At 45.1% G+C, this 21,498-nt stretch overlaps 1 protein-coding gene and 1 pseudogene across 2 annotated transcripts in view; both read right to left on the reverse strand.

Moving 5' to 3' along the window:
- RAMP1 (receptor activity modifying protein 1) overlaps positions 1-21,498 on the reverse strand; it is a 593,779-nt gene that overhangs the window by 426,749 nt on the left and 145,532 nt on the right. The gene's annotated exons all lie outside the window — the stretch shown is intronic.
- Positions 6,663-11,152, reverse strand: LOC146861039 (YEATS domain-containing protein 2 pseudogene; annotated as a pseudogene).

The following is a 21,498-nucleotide window of genomic DNA, read 5'->3' on the forward strand; positions in this document are numbered from 1 at the left end:
GAGAAGTGGTGGTGGATTCTGCCACCCACCGGCGTGGGGTGCTCCACAAAGCTCGGATTAGGAAGGTTTAGAGGTAGAAGCAGCGGGGCAGAGGTGGGCTGACCCCCACGCTAAATCCCAGACCCACCCCTGCGGAAGCCGCGTCCCCGCTGAGGCTGGTTCTGCACAGGCTTGCTGAAGGAACGTGCTTGGGTGCCTCTGCCGTGGCCACGAAAGGAACGAAAACCAGGAGTGGCCGGGCTCTTTGCAGAAAGACCCAAGGACTTGGCCGTGGCTCGTGAGTCCTTAAAACGCTCCAGTGAACTGTCGGCCTTATCGCCAAACAGGCGAGTGTCATCAAAGGGCATGTCCATGAGCGAGCTCTGGACATCGGGCGAGAACCCGGTAGATCGCAACCAGGCGTGGCGACGCAGAGCCACCGTCGTAGAAATCGCCCTACCCAGTGAGTCCGCGGTGTCTAAACCACACCGAATGACGAACTTAGCCACATCTTTACCATCAGCAACAGTTTGGGACAGCACAGCGTGGATCTCCTCAGGACACTGAGGCAATACCTGCGCAACTGTATCCCACACCTCGTGGGAATAGCGGTCTAATAAGCAAGCAGTGTTCACTGACCTCAGCCCCAAGCTGGCCGAAGAGAACTACCTTTTACCGAACTGCTCCAGTTTCTTAGAGTCCTTATTCGGCGGGGCCGTAGGAAAAGCACTCTGTGATGTCGAGGCTTGGATGACCAGGCTCTCAGGCGTAGGATGAGTGGTCAGAAAAGCAGGGTCACCAGGCGCCGGACGATGACGCCTGGTGGCATTCTTATCCACAGGGGCCCCCGTGGCTGGCCGCGACCAAGTGCCCAACAAAACGTCAGTGAGGGCGTCGTTAAAGGGGAGCAGGGGCTCCGATGAATTGGACGCCGTCTGGAGCACCTCAGTGAGGAGATTAGTTTTGAGAGCCACCGTAGGGGGATCAAGGTTAAGGACCTCTGCTGCCCAACGGAGCACCAATTGTGTAGGAGGCGCCCTCCTCCACCGTAGGCGGGGGAGAGGCAAACCCTGGGTCAGAAGAGATATCGAGGTCGCCGGCGTCCTCCAAGTCGTCTACCCAGTCCTGCTCGGAGTCACACTGATGGCCAAGAGGGTCCTCGGACCCCTCCCAGTCGTCGTCCACTTCTGTTGCATGGGGAACAGGCCGCGGCGGCAGAGCTGGAGCCGGAGAAGGAACATACGGTGTCAGAAACGGCGCCGGCCGGGCCGAGCCGGCGCCGTGTCCTAATGTGGATCCCAGGTAGGCACAAAATGGTCCTCGAACCGGGGCAAGGGCGGGACAAACAGCACCCACTGCTGCGCCGGAGGAGCAGCCTAGGGTGGTGCCGGGGCCAGAAGCGCTGGACCTTGTGGCGGAGTCAACGGTGCAGGATCCTGTGGCGGCAAAGCTGGATCACACCGGCGGGAACCCGAGGCCTAAAAAGGCAGTCCAAGGTAGCAAGAAATTCTTGCACCTGTTCGGGAGTCACATAGGCGGATAGGCCGCGGGACTCCAGGCTCCAAAGGAGCTGCAGGGACAGAACCCCTGTCCCCCTCGTCCGCATCCGAGGACCGACGGGGGGACGTCAGAGAGCGAACTCGCTTCTTCGACTTCTTTTTATGTCGTCGCTTACCCGAATCCGAGGGTGAAGACTTGGAGCCCGAGGAGCCCGCGAGCGTTCACGGGAACGGTCCCGGGACCTCGAATGGCGCTGGGACAAGTGCCGGGCCTCCAGCAACTTCCGGCGCCGCTCCCGCAAGGCCTTCGGGGCCATGGCCCGACAGTCCCTGGAGTCGTGGTCGGTCTCCAGGCAGTAGAGGCAAAGATCGTGGGGGTCCGCCACTGACATATTGCGACGGCAGGCCCCACAAGACTTAAATCCAGGCATCCCTACGTGCACCAAGGAGGAAAAGGAGACAAAAGTCTCGAAAAAGGGTAGTCAAAAAGTGACTAAGGTACGTGCTCTATCCGGATCTGCGCTTGCTGGCACAGAAAAAGAAAGAACTGACATCAGCGCGCATGGGTGGCGCCTAAGTAGTCTCTGTGACGTCATCTCGGCGCTTACGACGCCAGCGACGCACGCGGAGCCATAAGACGCCACCTACTGACGCGCAGGGGTACTGCTACAAAAACATTCTGGATCCAGTCTGACGCCTGGGGATATTCTAGGGTAAGGAATCTATCACTAACGTGTCTTTCAGATAGGTCAAGTAGGATGAGGGCTGCGGAGTGGCCTTGGTCCAGGAGGGTGCGGATGTCATCTGTGGCGGCGAGTAGGGAGGATCTATGTCAGGTTTCTCCAATGACTAGCTTGTGAGCTACTGGTACCTCTCCAGGTACCTGTAAGTAGCTTTCCTGACTACTAAATTAGAAGCTTTTACTTATTGAATTAATAAACGTATGCACCATATATGTACCATATTGGCAAAGCCTTTTATACATTACTGTTTGCAACCATGTCTGATGCACTGAGGTGATCGCTGGTAATAATATTGCATACGAGTCCCACTAATGTAATCTTGTTTGATGTAGTCAGTATAACAACACTAATGATATTAGTAGCTGTTGATGAGTTCAATTGAACATGAGTTGCTCTTATTACAGAAAAGGTTGGAGACGCCTGATCCATGTCATGTTGGGATGACTTCAGCCCCTTCATATTACCAGTGAATTTTGTGTATTCTTCTCCCTGGTTGTTCTTCTGAGACTATATTTACTTATTGGTGTATGTGTACATTACATTATTTCAAAAGCACTTTATGACTAGAAAACCTGTATTAAATTAGGCTGATTACTCTCCTCTAAACATCTCAATTTTTATGATTTTAGCTCTTGTGTCGAACTCTGCAGACAAAGTTGCATGATGCTAGGGATGGTCAAAGAACCAACTGGATGAGACGGACAGCAGTTCCTCGCCTCCTAGGGCGGTAAACTTGAGCAGTGCAAATGGAAACTCTGCTCCCTTCTGTGTCACAGTGCTGCAACCCCTTGAAGTCTTTAGCCTGTGAAAGGTTGCTTGTCCTCTTCATTTTGTATGTCAAAAAGTGCTGCCCAAGAGCTTTATTAGAAACAAGAGATGCTTGGAGAAGCATCTCTTGTTTGAACTGTGTGGGGAGGTCCTTTTGTGCCTGGCTATTGCTGATAAGTCTGAGGTCAGGATAGGGGTTTTCATATACTGCATTACACACACTGAATTCGATGCTAGGTAGGGTCATTTTGTGTATCTGACTTTAAAGATCAATCTGATGCAGTCCCTGCATCTTAGAACAGCCTTCGGTCTGGTGGATGTCTTTTCGGGTACCTCCCCAGCACTGGGGTCAGAATCCTAGGGGCGTACAAATATCAGTTGTACAAGTCAAGCTTGAGGGCCTGGGTGAATGCTCTGAGGTTTTTTGGGGCTTTTTTGGGAGAGGTGGGGAGGGGGGGGTAAATATTTGAGGTGGCCAATATTTTCAATGTGCGAGAAAAGTGAGATTTGGGATTGAAATAACAAGCCAAGGATATAAATTGTCAGCTAATTTCCAAAACTGGGTGAGGATTGTATGCAGATGGAAGAAGAAAGACTTGGCCAAAGTTAGCTTGGGTGTAAGGCCACTGAGCAGCAGAAGAGAAAGAATATGGCCTCAGGACCAAAGAAAGTCAGAATGTTTTATTGACTAGGAACAATAAACTCAAGTAGTGCCCGCCCCTCATACGACAAGGACCAGTTTACAAGATTAAACAAATGCCATGTAAAGAAAGAGAAAACACAACAGTTCTAGGACATGATGTCACCTTGTAATGTTAAATAAATAGGGCAGACTTACTTTAAAATCTAGTAAATGTTGGAGCTTGTGCTAGGGGCCCTGAAAAGTGTGGGGAATAATGACCCCTTTGCCACCATCCCTTAAATTATCTAGTAGGTCTGCCTACGTCACTTCAAAAGACCACAGAGGCTTTGAAAAGGTGTGCTCATGTCTGAGTTCTCCCTTCAGAGTGTTGGGGCGTGGCCAGCGCGCCACTACTGCCAAGTGATTGGCAGCAATGAGGAGTGGCCCCGTCAGTGTAAATTGTGCATGTAGGTTTGGCTGCCTACCTTGCTACGGCCAAACCGACATGCGCAAAACAGACTCTCCGACCCAGCTGTCTTAGTTGGAGAACAGGCAGCCTGCTTTAGCCAATCCAGATGCTTCACTCATACAACATGAGAGCAGTGTCTGGACTGGATATGGTAGTTGCCTGTCTGACATCACCTCGCGCTCGGAGGAGACTGGAGTCAGGGACTGGAGAGCATCGAGGAGGTGCTGCAGGAGAAGGTAAGTGAAACTTTTATTTTTCTTTCTTGAAATTTTTAATGTATTGTTATAATGTATCTGTGTATGTATGTTTCTTTTAATGTTTTTTGCGCCCCATTGTTTTTTCTAGTCACCAGTCGCCACTGAAGATAGACCTCTGCTCCTTGGAAAATACAGCAGGGCTAGAGCACAGTCAGTCATATACAATGCTTAATTTGTGCCAGTGGTTGCATGTGATGAACACCTGCACTGATTTCTGAGCATTAGTACTCATTTTTTCTCATGTGACTTTGACCCAGAGGAAGAAAGAGAGAAACAGAAAAGGGAAAAAGAAGATAACATTAAGAAAAACGTGGCACAGAAGGAAGCAATAAAAGAGACCTGCAAGACAATGTAAAGTGGCAGAAGTAGGAAGTATGAAGTGGAATCAAGAATAGGCAGCTTTGCATTAAGCACTTGTCATATGTTCGCAGTGACGACCCCTGACTAACTCTCCCACAGGCCTACTTGCATTTTAAAGGCCATGGCGCTGGCCCATCAGGGAAACTTCTAATTTCCCAACTGGCCAGTCTGCTTTTATTAACAAAAAAGTCATTAAGCATGGAGTTAATTATTTAATCCAAGTTTCTGCTCTTGGCTGGAGTCTCCTTGCACAGTGGAGAGCTATTCATACACTAACCGCCTTATGAACACATGCTGTTCAGTGAGTTGCTGGGAGCAGTGATTTGTTCTGTTGGTGTGCTCAGGTTTTCCCTTGTTACCCACAGAATTAATTTCCTGTTCTACCGTGGGATATGGTCCTTATCCTTCCGCAGAAGTTCATGATCTGATTAGTCCTGAGCGCATTTACAGACAGCGAAGCTGAGCCTGTAAATACTGGGGATTATTTTGAGATGGTGTGTATATTAAAGATGATTAACTACAGGTTTCTGCCTGCTATGTCAATAAAAAGGAAATGGCGCTTATCAGACAATCAACAACAACAGCACATATTCATTTCGCCTTTTAACCCCTTAACTGCTGAACCCCAGAGCTAAACCATTTTTTAGCTATTTGAGGTACTTAGCACTTATGTCACCATAACCTTTTTTGCACATAAAGTATCCATGGCAAATTTGCGTCCTTTTTTCCCAACATCATGGGGATTTTAAGGATACCCGGAAAGGACCAAGAAAATAGCCAAAATATAGCTACATTTTGGGTGTTTGGGGAAAATGGGAATAAAGTGCTCAGCAAAAAAGTGTCTTATTTTCCTTTAAAATGTCATGAACAAAAGGTTTTATGGGAAAAAGACACCTTTCCAGCTTTCATGAACATGCAGAGCTCTATCCAACAAATATTTTTTTACCACAGTTTTGGAATTTTTCTAAGAGTTAGCAATTTTTTTTTCTTTTTTTGTGCTTTCAATCTAATTCTAGTTTGTGGAGGAAGCAGGTGTGAAACTCATGGGTAATGTCGTTTTTGTAAAGTTATGAATTTAACAAGGAGTCATTTCTGTAGAACCCCAAGGTTTTCTCAAAGACACTAACTGTTCAAATAAAAACACAGAAAATAAGTAGGAAAAAACAAACATTTGTGACAATTTTGTTTAATTGTAAATCCTTGTCACAATGGCTGATTTACAAAAGCAGTATACCATTACATCCTCTAGACACTTGTGGTCTCTGGGATATGTAAGGTTTGTAGGTTCTTCAAGAACCCAAGGTACCCAGAACCTTGCAATGGAGTTTCATTATTTACAGAACAATTTGTATGGTAAAATATAAAGAATGAAAATGGATATTGAGAAAACCAGTGTATTTCTGGAATGTACATCAGCTACTGAGTTCAGGAACAGTGTTTTTTGTACATCTTGAAGTTGGTGGGCATCCATATTAGCTTACAATTCAAAGCCATTTTCAAAAAGATCTTCTTTATGACACACTGGCTTACATTTGGAGGACCCAAATGCAGAGAAATCCAATTGGTAATAACTAATGATCTACTATTCTATGTTTCCTCACATCTCCTGATAAAAATGGTACCCCACTTGTGGGACTGAGTATAGCACCTGCGACAAATACACCCCAAGCACAACCTGGAGGCGTCATATTTTACCCAGCAGAATCCATTTTTAGGTCTCGCGTACGCAGCGCGTATGCGTTGCATAGGGGACCTCTTGTAATCGATTCGCTTTTTCGGCGAAAAACATGCACTCTTTGCATTGTTTTCAATAGCAATGCGTGCACATTTGGCGATTCCCTTGCGGGAGCGAGCTTTGGATGGCGCCCCTGCTCACTCCCGCAAGGGAAACGCTGTGTGTGCTCTCGGCCGCACCCCCCCCCCACCCTCAGCATGTACAGGCGCGCAGGGTTGAGCGCGAGGCACTCACGCTTGTGTTCTTTTCTTAAAGAAAGCCTTCATCTCAGCAATTCCAAGTAATATTTTTCTCACCCTCACAGCTCGTTGCCACTCAGATGCCCTTCTTTTTCCAATATTCAAGCTACAAATATTGCTCCACAGACTTTGCACAGAATGGTTCGCCATCTTCACTTTTTCAGTTAATAATGGGATCTTCTTCACCACTGTTGTTAAAAGTTGTTGACTGTTGTCTATATATTCAATGCTGATGCAGTAATTCTTTAAATCAGTGATTTCTTCCGTTTTTACAATGGTACTGTTCAGAGAACCAAACTCGTGTTACAATTGCTTGGAACCGTCATCTCTGGTTCAGTTTTCACTTTAGTCACTGTTGCAAGCGCAGGATGTGGAACCAGGGTGCAGGCAGAGGACTCAGTTGGAGCAGCAGGCAGTTTACATGTTGACCCAGAGTGCAACACTTTGTTTACAGGAATCAGCATGGTCTGCACCCCTGAAGTAGCAGTGGTCCCACCCAGCTGCTTCATCTGGCTGGTGGGGATGGTCAGAACCGACTTTTGTGGACTTGACAGATTTGACTGGATCTTCAACAATCCTGGAGTGGATGTCCTGCCACTCACAATGGGGGCTGCTGATACAAATGAGGAGGCACGCACAGCAGCAGCCATGCAGGGATTACTAGTTTCTGATACCCCACTCTGGACCTGGTTTACTAATACGGGGTGGTGCTCTCCAGACGCCTTCAATGCGGAAGTCACTGCAGATGATGAGTTGGAGTGTGCTGCGTCTACCTGCTGTGGTGCAAATCCATTCGCCACCGATTAAGTGGCTGCAGTAGTAACACCACCTGTGAGCCTGAGCATAGTGGTCCCAGCTCTAGAGAGCACTTGTGGAGCTACTGTTGACTTCAGTGACCTTTCTGATAGTTTTGTAAGTGCTGTCTGCCCACCGGCACTCTGTGCAAGTATAGTAGTCTTTTGACGGACACTACTTTTAATGAGGGCTGTGGAGGCGTAGTTGATGTCCCAGGTCCCATACCACCCTGAACCACTGCATTCTGGGTCCCTTGCTTTGCAGAGCTCTGAGCTGATGACTGACCAGCAAAACACACAAGATGATGGACGGAATGTTGCACATTGGCAAAACATTCACCCCCGTCCATCATCTTGTGTGTTTTGCTGTTCGCCCTATGTGGGAAGGGTATGCCCATACGTGGGTCCCGTGCTCACTACGCCACTGGAGTCAAGCTATCCTGGCTGAAGAGGGGTGAAACCCCGAAACCCGTCCTAGGATGCTGGATTCCGGTCCAGGGAAGACATGGCTTGGCAGTTCGGGCTGGACTGTTCCCATGTGCAACATTCTGTCCATCATCTTGTGTGTTTTGCTGTTCGCCCTATGTGGGAAGGGTATGCCCAGACGTGGGTCCCGTGCTCACTACGCCACTGGAGTCAAGCTATCCTGGCTGAAGAGGGGTGAAACCCCGCAACCGGTCCTGGGATACTTGATTCCGGTCCAGGGAAGACATGGATTGGCAGTTCGGGCTGGACTGTTCCCATGAGGCACAGGGTCAAGACTGATTTGCATACGGCCATGTCTGAACTGGGGTGGCGTGGTGAGCAAAATAACGATGGATTAAACCCAGATCTGTGACTGGGGGTCAATGTTTTGCCAATGTGCAACATTCGTCCATCATCTTGTGTGTTTTGCTGATGACTGACCAACCAAAAACGTGCCCTGTGGAGTCTGCTTGAGGATGTAAGATGTGTATGAGAGATGCTGTGACAAACCACTGTTGGTGCTTTGGGCTCCACCAGCAGTGCTCCGGGATGAACTACACAGGACACTGGCATTGTTTGTGGCTCGCAGTAGGGCCCCCTGAGGTAGGATTCTTGCTATTGGTTGTGAGGTAGAGTTTGGTACCAGGAGGTAGATTTGCCTGGTTAGAGAGATTTGTGGCTGGTAGATGCAACCCTGTGATGCAGCTTTCTGAGCCCCAGATGATAAAGCAGGAACCTTTGTAACGGTCTGAACAGGCTGGGCCACAATAGTACTGCCTCCTCCTCCGCTGCTCACAAGTGCTTTTGCAACTCCCTGGGCTGCAACAGGCTTCTGTCCAGTGACTTTACCAAATGACTCCACCAGTATCTGTCCACCACTTATGGCCATGGCTGGTTTCATTGACGACTGGACAGCAGAGCTGAGGGGAACACCAACCACCTTGTTTGGTGTACTCAACACCTCATTGGCGTTCACAAGAGGTTTTTGTGGCGACACAGAAATAACATGGCTGCCTTTCACAGTGACATATTGCTGGAGTGCTGGCTGTGAGGATGTACTAGTAACTAAGGACTGATAATGAGGCTCTCCGGACTCCTGTTTGATAAGCACCTTTGTGAATGTTCCAATCCTTCTGTGACAGACTTTGCACTCTGCAACTTGATATGGCTTCCGATGGGACCGAGGGGGGGCATTGTAGCAAAAAGGGAGTCCTCCTGCTTGATAGACGAGCTCAGGAAGCTGCTAACATGGATCTTTGGGCCTGGTGAAGCGGATCCGCGACCAGCCAGAGCAACGCCGAGGTGCTTACTTGTTGGACTTCCTGAAACAATCTTGCAGCTCATGGTGATGGGTTGGAAGGACTTTACCGGAGATTCCGAAGCACTGGGGATCTGATCCTGAGGTATTATTTTACAGCTTGCAGTAATGGGTTGTAAAGCAGAATTGCCATGTGACCCAAATTTGGTTTTTGGCACTGCTGTTTTGGGGGGGTAAATGCTCCAAAACAGATTGCAGAGAATGAAACGTGGTGGGAGGCTGTTCGTCTCTACGTCTGATGAAGAAACCTTTCATCACTGGTACACTCGTAATGGTGAATGTAAAAGTGAATGTGTCCGTGTGTGATGAAGCTAGTACTCATGTAAAGCCCTCCAATACCTCCGGGTCGATTTGGAGCTATATAAAAACTTCCACACAAAAAAAGAAGCCACAGTGCCTCTCTTGGAAAGGCGCTTTAGGGATCCAGGCATCAAACGCGTGAAATGTGCGTATAAGTACCCCGTTCAAATAATTACTTTTTGGGGGGAACACAGTTCGTAACTTAAACATCAGTTTGCTTGAATAGTGTAAAAGATTTGTTTTTGACAAAGGAATACTTGTTTCCACCCTGTTTTAATTAGGTTTAGATATGTAAGGGTTTGTGTACTTCTACAGACAACCATTTCTCTTGCTCCATCAGTTGGAGATAATAACATCTCGGCAACATTGTCACCACTTTTATGCCTGAATTCAGTAATCAACAGGTGAAATACAGGATGCTAACTGTTGTGAAGCTCCAGGGGCTGGATTTGTAACCATTTGTAAGATTTTAGGCGATATTTATGTGTTTAAGCTAGAATCACAACTTTTAATTACATTTGCAAATTATGCAGCATTGTGTGTATATTTGACAAGTGTGGCAAGCCCATAATACAGCAATAAAACACCACAGCATAAAAATGCAAGCATTGGCATAGCCAATAGGTCTCGCCTTTGGGACCTTATAAGTGTTTAGTTATGCAGCACAATATCCTTGGTGCAACAACATTAACTGTTGCATGGCCAAGCACTTATAAGGTCCCAAAGGCGAGACCTATTGGCTATGTCAAGGCTTGTTTTTACAATGTTGCAGCTGTGGAGTTTGAGCCCTAGATCAGCCAGCACCCAAAAAAACACCTACCATACCCACACATTTCTGAAATCTAGACACCTGGGGGTGTCCAGGGAACTGTGACCTGTGGTTCTAACAAGGTTTTTACCTAGACGCCGTTGCAAACCTCAGACTGTTCCTAAACAGTTCTGTGAGGGAAAGTTCTAGAATCTGCGGGAATCCATAACTTTTCTACCATCCTGCATTCCCCTCATGTCTCCCGATACAAAATGGTACCTTACTTATGTGAATGGGCCTAGCGCCCATGACAGGAAAAACCCAAATAAAAAATAAGAGGTGTGACTGACACTGACCATTTAAACATATTTATTGACAGCAAGAGCAATGGTTGACACCAACCATGTAAACATATATACAGGCATCAAGAAAGGTGCAGAGTATTGATCAGATGAACATACATACCAGAGCAAGCCCCTCATGGTGAGCATTGAGTCACAGATAAAAAGATGGGCCATTTAAACAAAAGGAGTGCAACTCACCACAGAAACAAACTCTGGCAGCAAGATAAGAGGCTAACACTGGTCATGTAAAGATATATAGAGACAGCAAGAAAGGTGTCGAGTATTGATCATGTACACGTGCATACAAGATCAACACCCTCATTATGAGCCACTAGTGGTGTTTCTGGGCCTAGGATTACCTGGTCTGAAAATACGACATCTGGTAAACTCGAGCCCAGAAACCCTGGACTCAGGCCAATGTGCTGCTGGCAGTTTGATGCGGCAAGCCTACTCCTACCCTGTTCCTGCCCTCCAATTGGACCCGGCATTCCCAGGTCCACGTTAATTCCCATTCTATGGAAAATACCTTGTGATTCCATATTTTGGTATTTGGATACTGGCAGGTACATTTGCACCAACATATGGGGAACTCATAATGAGGGCCCAAGAGCGATGCCTCACACTGATCAAAAACATTGACATCTAGACAGGTGTCTGATAGCGACTGCAGAATATTAAATACAGAGAGGAAGATGTGTGCCTCCCAGTGACCCCTCAAATATATATTTGGCATAAAGACATGCCTAGTATTGATCATGTAAACATATAAACAGATAGAGTTGTGGTGCACACTGACCACAGAAACAAGCACAGAAATTTAGAGTTGTGGCTGACACTGACCATTGAAACATGGATATTAACAGCAAGAGAGCTACGTCCCCTGACAAGGGGCGCACAGAGTGAAAGCCCAATATGTGCCTCACCGTGACCACAGACATCAACAGGCTGAATAAATGGAGGCACATACACTGGCAGAGAGTTGGCAGACACTGGCTTGATAAAAGCACTGATGTCTAGAAAGGTGATTTGCACTGACCTTAGAATCATACATAAGCTGACAGCCTCTCTCGGTCCTTGAAAAGATAAACCCTAAGAAAAGTGCTTGAAACATCCAGCAAAAACCTGAACACTTTTAGTAAAAAAGGCACTTCAATGACGGGACGGGTATACCCAGACGGGGTTCCCATGCTCTCCATGCCACTGGAGTCAAGCTATCCTGACTGATGAGGGGTGAAACCCCGAAAATGGTCCTGTTTCCAGTCCTGGGAGGACCTCGCCTGGCAGTTCGGGCTGGGCAGTTCCCATTGGGTGCAGGGTCATGACTGATTTGCATATGGCTGGAGCAAAACTGGAATGGCATGGTGAGCAAAAAATGATGGATTTAGGCCCAGATCTCTGTATTGGACGAATGTATGACAATTTTCTGCATTCTGTCCATCAACTGTTCTTTTTGCATTTGTCACCCTGAGTGGGACAGGTACGCCCCGACGTGAGTCCCATGCTCTCCATGCCACTAAAGTCAAGCTATCCTGGCTGATGAGGGGTGAAACCCGGAAACCGTTCCTAGGATGCTTGTTTCCAGTCCAGAGAGGACCTGGCCTGGCAGTTCAGGCTGTACTGTTCCCATTGTATGCAGAGTCAAGACTGATTTGTATATGGCTGGGTCCAAACTGGAATGGCATGATGAGCAAAAATAAAATGATGGATTTAGGCCCAGATCTCTTTACTGGGGTGAATGTATGACAATGTTCTGCATTCTGTCCATCAATTGTTCTTTTTGCATTTGTCACCCTGAGGGGGACAGGAATGCCCAGACGTGGGTCCCGTGCTCTCCATGCCACCGGAGTCAAGATATCCTGGCTGATGAGGGGTGAAACCCCGAAACCGGTCCTAGGATGCTTGTTTACAGTCCAGGGAGGACCTGGCTTGGCAGGTCAGGCTGGACTATTCCTATTGGGCGCAGGATCAAGGCTGATTTACATATCGCTGGGTCCAAACTGGAATGGCATGGTGAGCAAAAATAAAATTATGGATTTAGGCCCAGATCTCTGTACTGGGGTGAATGTATGACAATGTCCTGCATTCTGTCCATCAATTGTTCTTTTTTCAAGGAAAGTGACAGCATTCCCAGAGAAAAATAAGGCCATTTGTTCATGTTTTCAGATTTTGCAAAGGCATGGACATCATTCTTAAATTGAACTCCGTATAAAATTGTGTGTATTCTTTTTTAACATGGCTCTTAAAAGCAAAAGAATTAGTGATGCTATTTAAAAGTATGTGTCTATCGCTGGCTACATATGGAGCGGGGAGTATGGGGCTATGCCCCGGTGTCGTCCTTACAGACAGTTCAGAACAAATTTCTGTCCAAACTTCTAGGACTCCCGAGATCCTTTAGGAGCCTAAATACGCATTGTGAAATGGGGCTGGGTTTCCTCGAAGACTCGATGAGGCTAGCTCCTAATATGCTATGGGTCAAAATATGTCTGTCTCCGGATCTGAAATTTGTACGTGACACTGCAGACGATTGTTTAAAACAGTAATGCACAGGCCATTCCATGGTTAAACTATGGTTAGTCATCTTTGCAAGAATTGGGGCGGGCAGATCTGTGGGCAAATACAGGAAACATTAGCATTCTTACTACAGCGCAGATTAAGTTAAAATTCTTAGACTGCAAGGAAAATCTAAGAATGGAGAAAGCTATTGACATGACAACAGTCCAACAGTATATAGATCTTTCTATCTGCATTGGCAGGGAGCCCTATCTTTTGTGCATTAGAACTCCCCAACATACATTTTATCTTGCACGCTTTTGTCTGAGGTTACAGGATTTGTTTTGCCTAGATACTTAATTGTACTTTTTCTGTCCTTTTTATATACTGCTGAGCCGGAGAAATATGTAGGAGTTATTAATTCAAACTGACAATGTGAGGTTTTACGACTTTACCTGATATTTATTAGTACTTGTATGTTTTTATACTCTGCTGTATATGCATTTTTCTCATTTTGGGAGCTATTATGGTCATATACCCGACAGGATAAATTATTATGATTGATTGATTGAAAATGGCGTTTCTGTCTTTATTTATCAGTAAGGAATGATTAAGGCAACTGCAGAACACAATTTGAAGTGATTTAGTCAAATATTTAAAGTTTGCACGGCTAAGGGGAAAATAAAGGCTTTAGGTGATTTTCTTCATTTTTGTACCGGTCGGAACATGAAATTACTGGTCATGCCGGTAAAAACACACAACTAGTGGAAGCCAAATGTTTCATAGAAAATTCACAGCAAAGAAGATGCCTTGTGTTAGCCTTAAGAACACGGATATAGAAAGCGAGGGAGACGTATTTCTACTAAACAGATTTATTCTAGGAGCAGTGGTTGAGCCTTTTACTGACCAACAAGAGTTGCTTGTCAGTGGCCGCCTGGGCAGATCCAACAACAGCAAGAGCGAATCAGCCATTGGAGGGACACCAATCGGCAACATATGTTTTTTCAAAGCATTAACCATTTCCACTTGTGAGCACTGATAACACATACCAGAATATGTACTAACGATCTAAGAAATTTTTTAAGTGAGACTTATATTGGGTGGGCATCGGTAGCCCTCCTACACTCCACTGGTCTTCTGGTCGCCTCAGATCTCAAAGCATAAACAACTGTTGACAAACAAAAAATAAAACTCAACTGAATGGAGGCTGTGAAGACAAGAAGGGAGGGTACTTCGAGTACAAATATGCAGGTGTATCAAACCAGAGTGGTCTGCTTGCGCATGCTCTGTAGATCCACCTGTCCATACTGTCTGTCGATCTGGAGGCGGGGTCAAAGGAGCACTCAGGCGTTAATAGGGTTGGCACCAGGCTGGTATTCTCAAGGAATGACTGGTATTTTAATGTTCCAGTTGGCAGGAAAATTAGGAAAATTGCCTAAGGCAGATATTTCCCCCTTATCAGTATATAGGTCATAATAAAAATATCAGAAGAAAGCAGTTTAAAACATACTCTAGAGATGCCTTCATGACTCCTGTCTGATAAGCAAAGTAAAGAAAAACAGAAAAGTCATATTCATAATGAATACAAATTTTATATGAAATTCTATTTAAGTATGACTTCTGGTCTTTTGCAGACTTTTAAGATATAAACAAATGGCCAATATGTTAATTAGAAATGTGGCAACCCTAGGCAGAAAGCCTACGGGGTAGTGCGGGTGATTAGCAACCAGTCCCACTCAACCACCTCATGGGGAGACAGCCTTTACAACTCTGTCTTTACAACAATATGCTTTTACCACACATATCTTTACAACAAAAGGTAAGTATGTATGTGTGTGTGTGTGTGTGTATATATATATTTTTTTTTTCAAGCAACGGTGTGTTGCAGCCAATATAAAAAAAGTTCATACTCCAAGATGTTAGTTATGCAATGATTTATTCAGCTGGCTGATGCATTTTGACTTAGCTGTCTTTCTCAAAGCCACACGTACATGGTTATGTGTGGCTTTGAGAAAGACCGCCAGCTCGAAACGTGCAAGCCAGATGAATAAATCATTGCGGAACTAACACCTTGGAGTGCAAGCCTTTTTTGTGTTGCCTGCAACACAGCATTTCTTGAATGTTAAGTGGGTCCTGCACCTGCTGCTAAGCACCGACCGCGATAGGTGGATGTAATCAGAGGAGCTGCAGGACAGCAGTCTGAAAATATATCTATATATCTATATCTATATATAGATAGATATATATAGATAGATAGATATATATATCCAGACCACCATCCTCATGAGTGCCAGGCACCAACATCTCGGTTCGTACCAGGGTATGAGGAAACCCCTGTGATATTTAAGTTCTCACCAACAGCAGACTCACTGCTAAGTACGCACTCCTCCAGAAATGATCATTTCTGGAGGAGTGCATATTTGGCAGGGAGTCTGCTGTTGGTGAAAACTAATATCATATAATATATATATATATATATATATTCACTGAAAAAACCATAGGTTTCACACATGTTATAGTTAGCTGTACATTTCACTCGTAAAAAACCAATGAAATTCCCGCGTTATAGTTAGTGCAGGCAACTATAACTCACGCGACCGCAATCCTCTGCTGATGCTAATACTGTATTTCGACACTTATTTGCCCATGTCTTCTTCCATTAAATTTTAGCTATACATTAATTACAAATATTTTTTTTTCATAAAGACACATATGTCATCAGCAGAAGATTGCGGTCGCGTGAGTTATAGTTGCCTGCACTAACTATAACGCGGGAATTTCATTGGTTTTTTACGAGTGAAATGTACAGCTAACTATAACATGTGTGAAACCTATGGTTTTTTCAGTGAATTTGCAAGGTTTTTTAAATGCTAATTCCTAACTATAACGTGTGTGAAACCTATGGTTTTTTCAGTGAATTTGTACGTTTTTTTAAATGCTAAGTTACTTTACGCCATTCGTGGCGTGCGCGCCCAGTTAACGCAGTTCGTTCCGTGCGCGCACCGCGCGCCCACTTTACGCAGTTAGTGCGGTGCACGCACGGTGGTCACGCGGTGGGCCCACGTTAAGCAGGATGGGCCATGTACGCACGATGCGCTTCGCGCACCGTGCGCACATGGGGGACATATTATGCGCATCTTTGTGAAATGTATTCTTTGTTAAATTCATATCTGTAATATGCCATGCACAAATGGTGCCCTTCGGGCACCATTTGCACACGGGGTGGGGAGAATGTGGATAATTTATTTTTTTATAAACTTTACCGTACGCGTACGGTAAGCGTAATTGGCGATTTTCCGAAAAAAAAAAAATTTTTTTTTTTGGGCTTGGGGGTGGTTTGGGGACCCCTGTATCAATGCTGGGTGGTTAGGATCTCATGAAACTGCCTCTTTACACATTTTTGGGGTTCGTTTTTGCTGCCCAACTCAGGGAGCGAGAGAGAAAATGGCGGCCGCCGCTTCCTGGTTTCGACCGATTCGAATGTTTACTAAGAGCTAAGAGCCAATCAAAATCGCGCTCGCGCACGCCACCGTACGCGTACGGTAAGCGCACCGTAAGCGCACCGTAAGCTGGCTCAGATATATATATTGATTTAAAGGCTATTTTCTCAGAATCTACTGAACAGATTTACACCAAACCTACAAAAGGCACTTCCTTGACCTGAGGACTACCTCTCTGCCAAATTTCAAGTAATTCTGTTCAGCCGTTCGGGCTGTAGCTGTGTCTAAAGGTCCTACGGAAAAATGCATGGGAAAAACGCGTTTTGGGATGAAAACACAGCAACTTGATCCGATGACCCTACAAGCTCCGCCCCTATCTGCTAGGATGACGTCAAGGACAAGACAATTTTGGAGAACAACAATCCGCATCGCAGACTGCTCCTCTGTTAAGTTGCCTAGGGCAGAGGTAGTTTCATTCACTACTGCTTCAAGGGTTTCTTGTTAATCTACGTATCATTTTACTGTTTGAGACGACACCTATGTAAGGAAAGAGACCTTTATTGAAGTCTGTATATTGTTCCCATGCTGTTTCGGTGTAGTCAACAATCGGGATATCTCTCTGGGGTCTATGGTGTACTAGATTGGTATTTCTATGATAATCAGGAGGGGCTAGGAAAACAGGTGGCAAAAGGAATGCAATGTAGCAGGTACCATCCCAATCTAGGGGTAGGCGTATATATGCGGTGTGACCACAGATGAAGTAGGAGTGACGGGAAGCTCTAAATGTAGACTTGCCTTTATCACTGAATTTGATCACAGTAGTACATTTACTATGACCCAGGTGTACTGAACCATTCTTTCTTACACATAATTCACCTTTGACTGGTAATACGGACATAGCAGGCAAGACTAGTGTAGCTTCAGATTCAACATTTAGAATCATGAGGTTAAGTGTAAAATTACCTAATCCATACACTTCATTTTCTAGGTCCGTTCCTGTTCTTTTGGGAAGTCACTCCTTGTTAGGATGACAGACTTTAAGCAAAACTAAGTTCAGGTTTCCCCATACACAGTTGCTCTGGTATACTACAGTATTTGAATCTAAAGAGTTAATCAAACTAAACCATGCTCCACAGGAACCATTGTGTGTAAATGTTCGGTTATTTTCTTCGCTTTCTAATGCGGTCCAATCAATCTTTTGGTCTCCCACCTCCCACTCTTTTTCTTTGAGTTTTTCTTTGAGTTTCTCATAAATACCGGCAGGTAATAATACTTTCAATATTTTCATAATGTCAGGATAGGTATAATCACCCATGAGTAACATGTCCTTTAGTTCACGGTGAAAACCTGCTGGATCTTTGTCATGGCTGGGCACTAATTTTTTCATTTCCAATAGTTCTATTTTGGTTATGGGCGTGTACACAAACACGCGTCTAAACGTATTGTCATCATTCCTGACTGGGTGTACTTCGCGTAAGGGATTCTGTCTGTCTATGCAATACGGGTTTCTCTCCATGGAAGGAGCTGGATCATGTTCTGGGCACAAAAAGGCACTATATCTATGTCTGTATTCTAGAATTACTTTAATTATATTGGTACCTAAACCTCTCCATTTATTCGTGAGTAGTTCTATCAATATATCAGGTAGGGGACCAGGATCGGAGTGTTGGCCTTTATATAATATAAGGAGATATTGTATCATGTATATACTAGCTAAACGCTGTTCGTCTGGGGCGAGATTCAGAAACGTGTGTGCTAGCGCATCATCACTATATTTTTCGGAGCTGTCAGCCCATTGTACTGCTGACCTGGCTAATTCTTGTTCATCCATAGAATCGAGCACATGGTACCCCCTTCGTTCTCGAAGTAATTTATCAGTAGCCTGGAATAAGTGTTCAGGGGTCCTTGGATTTGTAATAACTGTTTGAAAAATTCTGTTACATTCTGGATGTATCGGACGTATTGTTTTATTAAAGGATCTTCCTTTTCCTACATAAGCTATCATTTGTTTAGCTGGTAACTCAAATTGTCCTGTGCTCATTTCTGACTGTTCTTCCTCCTCTTCCTCTGATTCAGTTTTATCTGCTTCTACTCTGCTTTCATGTATTCGTTCTACTTCTTTTCTGATCCTTCGGCACATGGCTTCTATACACTTCTGTTTATCATGTCTCCCGTCTGTTATATTCTGACCCCATTTGGTAAGTGCTTGCATTTCCTCCGAATCTACCTCAGGCCTGTCTCTATTTCTGATCAAACACTTTATAAAAAAGCGTAACAGTAATTTTTGTATGTCTACTTTCTGGTATTCCATGGCTTCGGCAATACTTTCAGGACCTTGCCCTGATTGGATAAAGCGATATATTTTGTCTAGATGTTCAACCATTCCTGGTAACGTCATTAAATAGTTTGCAGCTCGTCGCAAACGTACTGAAGACAGCAACATTCTGTCGTGTTTTCCTGGCACTGGATCATATCTACAATCGGAAAGAGGCTCGTTTAATATACTGTCTGATATTCTTTGGGGTGTGCGTCGATATGCTAACTCCCTATAAGTCAATCTAGTGTTTGGCGGTGGCGTGGAAAAACCTCCTGTCGCACCCCCTGAGGTGCCAAGTCCAAAAGGATTTGTTGGGTGCAGGGTAGAGAGTGTCGGTGCAGGAAGGACTGTAGAAACAGATGGAATTGTTAGAACTTGAGTAGGAGTTTGTTGCTGCAGAGGTGAGTGCAGCTGGTTTTGGGGTTGAGTGTCGTTAACGGGTGGTGTGCGTGGCTGCACACCATTAGCATATTCGGGGGCTGCATCGTCTAAATAGGAAGAAAGGAAAATGTCTTTTGCGGTCTTGGGATGTACTTTAATCGGGAGTAACGGAGGTGGCAGATCTTCTGGTACCTCCAAAGTGGCTTTAGGCAAACCCTCGGCCAGAAGAGGATACATACCAGTCATAAGATTTTTTCGTTGTCTGTCTACTTGTTCTGTTTTTATACGGGCACCTTCGTTAATTAATATGTTTTCTCGGGCCTTTTCTGAATCTTCCCTACCTTTCTCTTCCTTTCTGAGTGCTTTCTCTGTGCGCCTATGCCATTCTTTACGCCATAGTTCAATGGCATCTTTCTGTGACTGTCTGGCTTTCTTTTTCCATAACGCTTCTTCTATTCTCATGATGCAATCTGCATCCCATGTTCCAGCAGCGGGCCATCTCTGACTCTCTGCCAAATCCTTGGTGTAGTCCACCCATAGATCAAGATATAATACGGCATCTAGGCCGTGTTTATGGTACATAAAGTACCCTGGAGTGTCCCTAGGTGGGATAGGAACAGCTTCCTCGAGTATTCCTTTTCTAGTTTTTATCTGTCTTAATTTTGAGAATAACGGCATCTTAAACCTTGCTACTTGATTCTTATTCTTACTCGGACCTGAACACAACTTATACAATAAACACAATAATGAAGATCGAACAATCACTCATACCACGACATTTAAAACATATCAAAACATTTTAGAACGAACAATAATAATTAGAATAAAACTAGTTAACTGCATAATACTAAATATACTGTATGTACTGCTAAACAGTACAGATACACTGCTAAAACAGTGCAGACCAGGTCTGTGTACCCAGACCCGTCTTGACCGGCACAAACTAATGTGCACGTCGAGATGCGTCCTCAGCAACGGTACTCACCGGGAAGCACGGAACGGAAGGCCTCGGAAGTCTGGACTGGACTAGACCAAACTGGACTGGACTCGACTCGTGACTTAGATACTTCGGAACTTCGGAATCTGGTGGGCCTCTGTATACCTCGGATCTTGCTCTCTCAGCTAGGCTCTGGTCGGGATTCTCCGCACTCCTCACCGCCTCGTCTGGGTGTTGATCACAGCCTCAGTCGCCCCCGTTGGCCTGAGGGAGATACAGGAAATCCTGCAGGTACGCGTAATTGTCCGTCCGGCTGTGGCAGGAGACCGGGTCTGCAACGCACCTCCGGCGCGTGGGGTGTGAGAGGTGTCCCTATTCGGGCGCCAATTATGTGGTAAATTTTAATTACCTAGACTTAATTCTAGAATACCGACATAGATATAGTGCCTTTTTGTGTCCAGAACATGATCCAGCTCCTTCCATGGAGAGAAAGCCGTATTACATAGACAGACAGAATCCCTTGCGCGAAGTACACCCAGTCAGGAATGATGACAATACGTTTAGACGCGTGTTTGTGTACACGCCCATAACCAAAATAGAACTATTGGAAATGAAAAAAATAGTGCCCAGCCATGACAAAGATCCAGCAGGTTTTCACCGTGAACTAAAGGACATGTTACTCATGGGTGATTATACCTATCCTGACATTATGAAAATATTGAAAGTATTATTACCTGCCGGTATTTATGAGAAACTCAAGGAAAAAGAATGGGAAGTGGGAGACCAAAAGATTGATTGGACCGCATTAGAAACCGAAGAAAATAACCGAACTGCAGGCGTAGGGCTTGGGGACAAAACAAAAGCATTGCCAGGTCTATTAGTACAAGTATTGCCACGTTTGTTAACTACAAAAAAGGAAGATTGGGGAGCAATATCAGCCTGTAAACAGAAACCCGAGGAAGACACCAGTGATTTTTATTCCCGATTTGAAAAATGTTTTGGTATTAATAGCGGCCTGAAAGCAAGTAGTGATTCATATCCACATCTTTTTGTAACAAAACTAGTCGAGAATTCCCTGCCACAGGTTAAAAACAGAGTATTGAAATTTGAGAGCACTTGGCAAGCTAACACTCCTTCACAAATGTTACAAATGTTACAGTATCACCAGAATAGAATTAGAGAAGAACAAGAGCACGAACAAAGACGTATGAAAGACACGAAAATGAAAATGCTCGTCGCTCAGTCAGTTCCAGCTGACGGTCATAAAAAGGGTGCGACACAGTCCAGTAATTC

Source organism: Triturus cristatus, chromosome 3_1 (genome assembly GCF_964204655.1).
Source record: "Triturus cristatus chromosome 3_1, aTriCri1.1, whole genome shotgun sequence".
Classification (NCBI taxonomy): domain Eukaryota; kingdom Metazoa; phylum Chordata; class Amphibia; order Caudata; family Salamandridae; genus Triturus; species Triturus cristatus.